Source organism: Phocoena phocoena, chromosome 14 (genome assembly GCF_963924675.1).
Source record: "Phocoena phocoena chromosome 14, mPhoPho1.1, whole genome shotgun sequence".
NCBI lineage: Eukaryota > Metazoa > Chordata > Mammalia > Artiodactyla > Phocoenidae > Phocoena > Phocoena phocoena.
In genome coordinates, this window is record NC_089232.1 from 65335905 (window position 1) to 65346591 (window position 10687).

Sequence of the window (10687 nt, forward strand, 5' to 3'; positions counted from 1 at the left end):
AGCCAGATGACATGAGCTTACGGCCCCTCTTCCACCAACTGGATGTGAGGTCGTGTGGCCTTAGGAGTTTCCTTTAACCTCGCTGAGTATCAGTGTAGTCATGTTCCGATTTGGGATGGTGACTCCTGCCTCCCAGGCTGGTGGCAAAGATTAAATAAGATTGTGAGCACGAGAGAGCTTTGCAAATCGTAAAGTAGGGTTCGTAGTTGGGGGTTACTATTCTAGTGGACAGACCTGGAGTCGTATGCATTTGCTGGATTATTTGAGGATATTTGATTCTGCTCTAGAAAATACGAGAAACCAACAAATAAGGGGGATAGATAAAACTCAGTGTAGAAGCACATGGCTTGAGAGGCAAGTCAGACATAGATAAAGAGAGTGAGATCACGACGTGAATTTAGGAAGGGATGGAGGAGCTGAGTAGGCTCTGAATATTCATGTTTTGCACTAAATATACATGAGGTACCTGAAGCATCAAATGTTCAGGATACGTCAAACATACATGAGACCCAGGAGGCACTCAATCTCCAATCAGCCGCCCACTGGTGACGCCCACCTGATCCCATTCTAACCCCTAGAAATGCAGATAACTGGCGAGCTGCAGCTGTGCCCTGCCAGCCCTGCCGGATGCTCACTGATAGAGCACCTGTGTGGTTGGGCCCAGAGCCTTCGGTCTTTTGCTCAAAGCCTCAACTCTGGTGCTTGTGGGCACACCGTCAGCAGGAAGGGCTGATGTGGCAGAGGGACAGGACACCCGAGCATTCTGTAGCCCAGGACTCAGTGGTGTGGACCTTCCATAATATCCTAAGTGTGTTCACTACCCCGTCTCTCCCTGCCTTGCTTTTCCCTGTTTTCAATTGATCCAATCAACCACGTGAGCTGAGGCTCCTGCTTTTTGGTCCGCAAGCCCTTCTGTTTGGTGACTTGCTGGTAGAGGAGTCGGAAGACACCCGTGCAGCAAGGTAATTTCCCCCATGACACCTGGGACCAGAATGGGGAGCTTGGGGCTGGGGGCAGGACGACTGCGTGCTTCCAACTCTGTAGCCTGGCTGCTGAGGTACGGGTGCCGTGTCTACACGCATGGTGGGTGGAGCGGGCCCCTCAGTTCACCCCTCCCCAGCAGCCCTCGTCAGGTGGGTCAGCTCCCACGCCGAGGGCTGAGCAATGCGTAAGACCACACATTGTGGAGAGGTTCCCAGCGACCCTGCCGCTCTCTCCCCTTGTCCTAAAAGGACAGAAAGTCAAGTGATTTCAGCAACCACCTGACAGAATCTCATGCTCTCCTCACTGGCCTGACCGGTGTTCCAACTTTCTCACCATCACCTTCCCATAGCCTCTTCTGAAAGTCATCCACGAGACACTACGTGTCTGAGCGCAAAGAAACCTGGGTCAGAGTCCCGCCTCTGCCATGTACTAGCTGTGGCATGTAATCGAGTCACCTAAACTCTGGGCCTCGGTTTCTTCATTTGTAAAATGATGCCTGACCAGGCACTTGTAACAGCTGATGTCTGTTCAGTAACCCCAAGCACAGAGAAGGCAGGTAGTTCTTTATTTTATTTTACTTTACTTACTCTATTTGGTTTTATTTTATTATTTAGATTTTTTTTTTAAGAGTTCCTGGAGGACGTGGTACTTAGTTTGAACGCTCAGAGACGGATCCAGGGACAGAAGGGTGAGCTCGGTAGAAGGAAGGGTGTGGGAAAGGACGGAGTATTGAAACGTGGATTCGTCAGGAGACGGATGAGTGCTATAATGACAAGTGGTTGCAGCAGGATAGAGGCTGATTTGGAGAGAGATTGTTCCAGCAGCTTAGCAGCGGACAGATTGGCAGGAGTAGAAATGGGAAGGAGTTCAGGGATTGTAAATGACCTACCTGAGGTCCACAGGACGTGGTCGGTCCTCATGACTCAACTCTTTCCGGACCTCCCGCTCAGGTTTCTTAGAATCCCGGAAGGGCCTGATAGGTGCCTTTTCCTCCAAGTTGCTGTCATCCCACACCCTGGTGGCTGCAGATCAAGCCACTCTGGAAGGGAGGGGAGGGGAGGAGGCTGCCCCGTGCAACCTCACGTCGTCAGAGACCCAGACAAAGGCCAGGCTGAGCGTGTGACGGGGACAGGCAGGTGTGTAGAGACAGCTTCCCCAGAGCCTCAGGCTGCCCCAGCCGTCCTTCCTTGGGAGGGTCCTGCAGGAGGTAAAGGAAGAGAGGGAAGGAAGAGGAGGCTTCACGGGTGACTTCAGAGCTGCTTCTCACTCCTCAGTGTTGCCTCAGCCCTCTCCATGAGAAGGAATTTTGTTTCAGAAGCAGACGGGGCGTCACTGAACGAGGCAAGGTCCCCTCCTAACTCCCACCCCTCTGACTCACACTGTGCAAGACGAGCCCTCCGGGCAGCGGTTTTAAAAACCCCTTTTTATTACCATGGAAACTTACTGAACGTTCAGGGGGCTGTTGGACTGGGGGCTTCCTTTCTAGGGGATGTGGAGGAAACCATCTTATTGTACGGGTATCAATCTGGGTCATATCAGGAGAGAGAAACCACACGGTAAGGTGAATAGGGGTCTTTTACATAAAGACTTTTTAACTATAACGGGGGATTGGAGTAACGAGAGACGGGGTAGTAAAAAGTAACGAGAGCAGATAGAAGGGCATCTGCTACCCCTAGGCCTGAGATAAGAAATAACTCCCTTTCCCCACCCAGAGCTGATCCTTGGTGGAGAGGGCGCGCTGTGGTTCCTGCACGGCCGAGAAGCCACTGGGGTGCAGGCAAAGCGGCAGACTTGCTGGAGAGCTGGAGAGCTCAGCTCTGGAACTTGCTCAAGTTCTGCCCTGCAGAACCTGCTGGAAATCTGTCCTCCAGGGTGCTAAGGAAAGCTGTTCATGGGACGGTGTCTCACCAGGGGCACTTTTCATGTGTACTTCCCTCACGCAAAATACTGAAAAGGTATGAGTTCGAGGGCCGAGATTTAATCAAATTCATCATTTTTACTGCTTTATCAGAGACATTCTTAAATGAAATTGGCTGTTACCCCCCTGTTCTCCTGCAAATGTGCGGTGGTGTAGAACATGATGGCAGGTACGGTTGGGGAGGAGTGGGCTGAATCTAAGGCGCCAGCTGTTTACCTACCACTGCTTCTGCATCGCCGCTGTGAATGTCAGCACAACAAGAAAGGACGAGAACAGTTTCGTACTATTATTCAAATAGTTTTGGCCCTGCAGGGCCCCTGAAAGGATCCTGAAACCACGGGGGTTCACAGACTACCCTTGGAGAACTGCTGAGTTGCTGGCTTGCCCAAGCCCCTAGACTAGGAAATAGGGGTAGAATTTAAATATTGGGCTCCTGGCCTCAAACCCTGTGCCATTTCCACCAAAACTGTCAGGGTTCCCAGTAAACAGCCCGCCTCTTCTTTGTCCAGATTCTTAATAAGTTGAAAAATAAAATAAAACTAGGGTCCAAATGTCATCTTTTATTACAAATATAGAGCAGGTTGAAGGACGTAGCATCAGGTCTGCCTGGAAATAGACCGTGTGTGTGTGTGTGTGTGTGTGTGTGTGTGTGTGTGTGTGTGTGTATGTGTGTGTGTGTAGGGCTGGGGAAGGCGTGGGGAGCATTGCCCAGAGAGACAGAGCCGAGCACAGGTGGTCTGCAGCCCCTCGCCCCCGGGGAGGTAGAGGGCAGGGCTGAGCTGACCATGGTCAGTTACTCCTAAGACAGAGGAGTCTTCGGCCTTCATAAGACAGGGAAGAAACCCAGCCTTAGAACAGGAGTCTCAGATGCTTCCGACCCTCGCATTCCACATTCGAGAAGTTTTCCGTCCACCCCATGTCTGTATCCTACCAGCCAAAGGCAGTCTCTGAGTAGCCATTTCCCAAGGTTTCTTGTCATTTCTCAGATATGTTCAGCACCCCTCCTTAATGCCTTTGTAACTTTCTGTATCCTAGATCAAAGGTAATCAGATGCTCTTTCAGACAAATAAAGCATGTTGGAAGTCCCCTTATTAAGAGGCAGTGAGGTTGAGGAAGAGAAGAGACCAGCTTCTGGCTGGGCCTCTGAGGGTCTGTATGGCGGTGGGACTTTCGCAGTTCAAGACGCAGCTGGTCAGATAACCCGGGTCAGGGCACCCGGAAGTGATCTGGGCAACTGGGTCCCCATCACCATGCTCATGTGCTTGTAATGTATCCTGGGAACTCATCCATCTGAAGGAGGCCCCTTTAGGGTGACCAGAGGCTTGTGTCCATCCTCCAAGAGGCACTACATCTGGGAACCTGGAAAAGCAAACAAATCATTAGACGGCTAAACAGACTTAAAGCCCAGGAAGTGAGACGAGTCTGGGCCGCTGCAGCACAGGCCTTTCTAGTGATTAAATCTTTGCGCTGCCAGGTGCGCGCTCCCGCTTTCCCCCGGTCGGCGCCCCGCAATGGCGGACAGCTCTGCGTTCCGGCTGCGCCCTGATCAGCCGTCAGTGACTTCCATCCATCTGCTTGAGCTTGTGTGACATCATCTTCATCGGAACACAGTTAGCGTTTGTAGCAGGCCGAGCTAAGTTTACAGGTCATTTTCTGTTGATTGCGTTTTTGAGCGGCTGCTTCTCTGAGTGTCCGAAGAGGGCCAGTAATTCACCAGTGTGCGCTCTCCCAGTTGCTCCCACAGCCCAATTTACTCCGGGGAAGATTTCCTTTTCGACATTTGATCCGCGTCAGGAGTGTGGATTCCCGTTAGGTCTGATCAAAGAGATCCTCTGTGATTTGCCCTGCCCTTAAAGAGCCGCCTGTGTTGGTTTATTTCACTAATAGCTACTGCCTTTAATGTTGCTGGCAGCCTGTGGGAGCTTAGATTAATATCCTTTAAGCCGAAAACAATAGAAAGTGTGCAGGGGCCTTAAGCAAGACCAACCTTTGAGTTAAGAGTTTGGGATTTTGAAATGGAAAGCTTTTCCACCTCTCACAAAGAGTTTTTTTATTTAAAGGCAAGTAAACAATTAGATGTTAATACGCGTTTCGAAGTTAATTTTTTAGAAGAAACAAAACCTTAAAGATAAACCCCAGGTCTTTAACTTCAAGTGTGAATTTCTCCCTCAGAACCCCACGTTTGTGAAGTTTCATTTGGGGAGTATCTGTTCCCCTCAACTTGGTCTCCAAATGGTTTGTAAGAGCTCTCACTATTAAAGCCCATTCATAAGGGAAGTTGTCTTTAAAGGAGTTCAGTTTTGCTTCAAAACTGCGTTTCTTGATTGTTTACTTGGTTTAAAAGAGTGTACTCTGGGGTTTGGGTAATTGACATGCTGTAGAGGACCTGGTTAACCTCCTCAGTGTGTCTTACCAGTGGGACCTTACATCAGATCTCCTGGAGAGTTTTAATCACACAGCTCCCAGGGGCCTGGAGATCACCCTCTTCATTTGAACATATGGCACTTTCGGGGCATGACACGTTCTCCCAGCTTACAGATGATGTTCTGTTGGTTGAACTGTAGAGTGGCTGCTTCTCTGGGTGTGCAGGGCGGCACCTTCATTCACCACTTAAATCTGAAACTCTGCGGCCAAGACATGAAAATCCAGGTTTTCACAAAACCCGCATTTTCAGAAAAAAATCACTGAAATGATTCTGACATATGCAAAGATCTGATGTGTTTCAGAACCTACTAACTTCGCTTTGCCAGGTTTCATTTGTTCCATGCCTCTCCAAGACGGGCTCTGGAGATAGGCTTCCAGTTCATACCCGACTCATGCCAGGTACCCACCAGCATTGGCAGCACCGACCTCTCGATATAGAGGAAAACGCTGGGCTGTTTGTACATTTCTTCATCCTTCCTCCTGTGCCGCTCTCTCAGATCTGCACTTTCTCCAGAGCTCCCCACGTAAAGGGATCTGAAGATACTGAATCTGACCTGTTGGCAGAGTGTGTACCTTGCTGAGAAGAGGATGAAGCGAGCATTTGGTTTCCTGGTGCTGGCATACACATTTTAATTTTAGGGTCTTCATCTGCTTTGGTAGATAAATCACAAACATTTCCATGAATAAGCACGTCTGTTATGCAAATTGTTTTCCGTCTGCTGGTCTGTTGAGAATAATGTTCCATAATTAAAACAGCTATTTACTTATGGGCAAATCAGCTTTCTTACCACCTTCTCCATTTGAGAGAGGCCTCCAACTGCTGCAGGAGCCCTCGTGTCTGGAAGGGCTGGAGGACTCTGTCTTTGTGGGCCTGTGGTCTGAGTTGGCAGGTCCTGGGACAGAAAAGGATCCAAGTACCGTACGTTACTCATTTGTACATTTATTCCGTGAGTGTTTATTGAGCACCTACATCATGCCAAAAACTGTGCAAGGCTGGGTATTCAGAGATGAATAGACCCAGTCTAGTTCTCCATAATTCACAGTCTAGTTAAGGAGAATTAAATTCAGCATGGTGTTCTAATGAGGGGTAAGTGTAAGGGTTCACGTAAGTCCAAGGAGGGTCCATAGTCCAGGATCAGGAAAAGCTTCCAGGCAGAGGTGACATCTTCTCACTATGCTCCAGCCATGCTGGTCTTTCCTGCAGTTGCAGATTCCGCCCCAGTCCAAGTAGTTTCACTCTCTGTTCCCTCAGGATTGAATGCTGTTCCCTCTCCTTTTGACTATCTCCCCCCATACATCTTCAGGTCTTGGCATAAATACCACTTTCTCAGGGAGGCTTCCCCTGACCTCACTCCCCACAAATCTACATGATGATTCCTCTGTTATTTTTCTTTCCTACCGCCCCATTCCTTTACAACACAAACGTATTTGTATCTATGTGAATCTTTAAATAACTGTTTATTGTTCCTACTAGCATGTAAGCTCCTTTTCCTTCACTGTGTATACAATAGTGTCTGCCACACAGAAGACACTCAATAAATACTGGTGGGACACATGAATGAAAGTACCCAACAAAGGCAAGTCAAGAAGCCTCTGGATCTCAGTTTCTTCATCTGAAAAATGGGATTTATGTGCCTACTTCACGGGATTTTTGGAGTGTGATTACCTGAGCAATGTCCCCCGGAGATTTTCACATCCTAATCCTTGGCACCTGTGACTATGTGACCTTATATGGCAAAAGGGACTTTGCAGATGTGATCAATTAAGGATCTTGAGATGGGGAGATTATCTTAATTATCCAGATGGGTCTGATGTAATTACAGGGGTCCTTATAAGAGGGAGGCAGGAGATCAGAGGGACAGAAGGCAATGTGGTAATAAAAGCAGAGAGAGACCTGAAGATGTTATGTGATTGACCTTGAAGGTGCAGGAAGGGGCCACAGACCAAGGACTGCAAGTTGGAAGAGGGAAGAAACAGATTCTTCCCTGAGCCTTCACAAGGGACACCCCCCTCCCCCCACTGACACCTTGATTTAGCCCGGCAAGACTCATTTTGAACTTCTGACTTCCAGAGCTGTAAGAGAAAAAAATGTTATTTTAAGCCTCTAAACATGTAGTAATTTTGTTACAGCATCAATAGAAAACTAATACATGTAGGGATCCAAAAAGATCTTGTGTGAGATGACTCTTGGAAAAACACAGAGCCAGGAGTCATTATTAGTTTATGACAACTCACCCTTCGTTTATTCCATTTCTGTGCAGTGCTATGTAAGTTCCAGCTCCTATAATGAGGCGAGATGCTTGAATAATAGCCCTACACCCCAAGAAAGCGTACTTTTTCGTAGTTTATAATTGCCATAGAGCTTGAAAATCTTCCAGGTCTTAATTATGCTCTCATGCATATGTATCAATTACCCACATGCTCCTACCTAGCTTGTTACTGCAAAGATATTTTAAAATATATATATTTGGAACAGTTTCCTCTGCATGCATCTCCCTCTGAAAATATCCTATGAAATATTTCACCTCCACTGCAATAATCCGCTCCAGCTGGGACATGCTTGCCAATCTTCTCCTGCGTGATGAAACTAAACCTCCATTGTTGTCTGCTGCAGGCTCAATCCTACTTTTTCTACCTGGCGGTTCTCTCCTCTTAACTCCCAGTGGTGTCATTGTAGATTTGGTTCTCCGGGTTTGTGTCTACTTTGCTGAGTATGGTCTGCAATCTGGGAAGGATCAGGGAGTGCCCGACCCAGGAGGTTATACTGAAATGGCGGTGGAGGGGGAAGAAAGAGTGTCTGCACGGTCTATACTTCTGGACCACTGAGTTCCCACTGGATCTCAGTGCTAAGGGGAGGCAGTTTTATCTGCAAATCAATGACTTTGCCAAGTGATAGCATGGGAGTCCTCAAGTGGCCCTTCTGGTGATTTTTGGTCCCACCTGACTCAGTTTTTCAATTTGTAAGTCTATTTTCTTCTTTTCTGATTCCCCCCATTCCTTCTGTTCCTTCTCTCCCTGACTGCTCCCCCTGTCCTGGAGATGCCCATGGGAACGATACTGCTTGTCTCTGTTGGGAGAATCACAGTAGATCTTCATTGGACATTTTCATCAAACCGACTAATGTCAGTCTGTTGGTGAGCTGAAAGGTGGTGGTCTGCCTCAAATTTTGAATGTTATAGTGAACTTAAAAAAATTGCTATTGTGAAAGAGGAGATTTCACCCGTGGAACCTCTATTTTTTAAAACATATGAGTTGTATCGTTAGGTAAAACCTTTAACCTTTCTGCATTTTGGTTTCTTTATCTGTCAAATGGAGATAATAATACAAACACGGTAGTGTTGTTGGGAAGATTAAATGAATTACTATGTAAAATGCTTGTCACGTATGGGGCACGGTCACTTGGAAAATACTTATCCTGTCCTCTGCCCCCGACTCCATTCTCATTGAGATGCATACACACTCCCTGGTGAATCTGCTTTAAAGGAAGATTCTGGGGTCTTCGTTCAGAAAGTCCGATTCAGTCCGTCTTGGGAGAAGTCTGGGAATGTGCACTTGGAGCAAGCTGCCCAGGTGGCATCGATACGGGTGATCTTCAGACTCTACTTTTAGAGACCGTTCCATGGGCTGTGAATATGGTGAGCTTGGACCATAAGCATCTTCAGGGCAGCGCCTGTGTGACGTCAGTTTGTGTATAATCACAGTGCCCGTCACAGAGGAGACACCCGATACACACTGGCCAGTGTTAAATGAATACCTCTGTGCACTTTCCGTATTACCTGATTTATTTTTTCCGGCTTTACTCCTCACTGGGTAATTAGAAGGCTATGTATAAAGTACACTAGTGTGACGACCCATCCTCTGAACCCCGAAACATAGTCCTAGGGGACATCTGGAGTCCCCATTCTCCTCCATTCCTGCATGTCCAAAGTTACCCATCTTTCAATAAGCCCCAGTTCAGAGCCACGTTCCCTATGACGTCCTTCCTGGTCAGAGTTAACATTACCTTCCTCTTCAACCAGTTTCTCTCTGTCGTGTAAAATAGATTAACTCATACAGGTTAAGTACGTGCATTGTCTCTCTCAGCAAATTACATGCTCTTGATGGTTTTCCCCATAATGTCTCTCAAATCCATCTCCTACTGCCATTTGGGCCACAGTTGGCCCAGTCCCAGCTCCATCATCTTGCTTGTGTTTATGACATTAGCTTCTTCTTTGACTGGGTCAGGTGACTGTGAGCTCTGTATCTTTTCGATAAACTCTCCTTCAAGTAGGCTAGCTTGAGTGAGCCTCAAGCTGTCCGTTCTTTATCTTCAAAAGAAATGTGAGAAGCAATCAGTGATTGGGCATGTAATGGAGCAAACAGTTTAAATCTGAATTTGAGATGAACCTCGGCGGACTCACCTTTCTTAAAGACTGGAGCCATAAACATAGCTTCAGAAGAAACAAGCTGGGGATATCAGGCTTGTCTATAACTAAGCTGAAAGCTGGTACTTGTGTTTATTTATACACTTAGTGTTCTCTGTTACTCACACTTGGGCGAGGGAGACTTTCCTGATTGGACATCTGACCTAGCATGAGTTGGGCTCATGGCCTGCTCTGGGGGAACTGCCAAGACTGAGGTTCAACGTGGAGTCTTCTTTGCTGCCTCGAGAGACGGTAGTGCAAATGACAGGTACAGAAGAAATCAATCTAGCCCCCCCGCTTCTGGTCCAGTGGCAGCCTAGCCTGGCAAAGGGCTGATAGCCTTTTCTCTGCTCTTCTAGATTATTTCTAAGGTGTTAGCACCACGCTGATGCTCTTGTAAAATCACACTGGCTGCTATTCCCCTTAGATGGTGTGTCAGCCACCAGCTCTAAATGCCTTCAGATGTTCAAGGCAGCAGAGCCAGCGCTGTCTTCGTTGGCCGAGGTGCTGTCAGCTAGTCAGCAAGCGCTTACAGTGTGTCCCCTCGGTGCCCATCTCTGCACCAGGTGCTCTGTGCACTTGACTTACGTGTGTGAAGAAAATAGTTAATTTCCTGCTGGACATGCTGTTCCGGAAGGGTTCTGACGCTTTGGCGAGCATTGCCAGGGCAACCAGACCAGGAATCTGTTAATTAATCGATACTGCAGCGATCGTACTCCACTCTAGATAAAGTGAAGAGGAAGCTGGTTGAGATGCTTTTCTTCTCTGTGAGGGGTGGGTGAGAAAGAAACAAGGAGTTTCACAGTACAGGTTTTGTCCCATTTTAAAGCTAACTGGGACAAGACAGGGAGAGAACTGGTATGGGGGAGAGTTATGGATGAAAAGAGCTCAGCCCATAACCACGTGGATGACCAGCAGAAAAATGGTTGAAGGGTTTCTTAGGAGAGATGGAAACCAC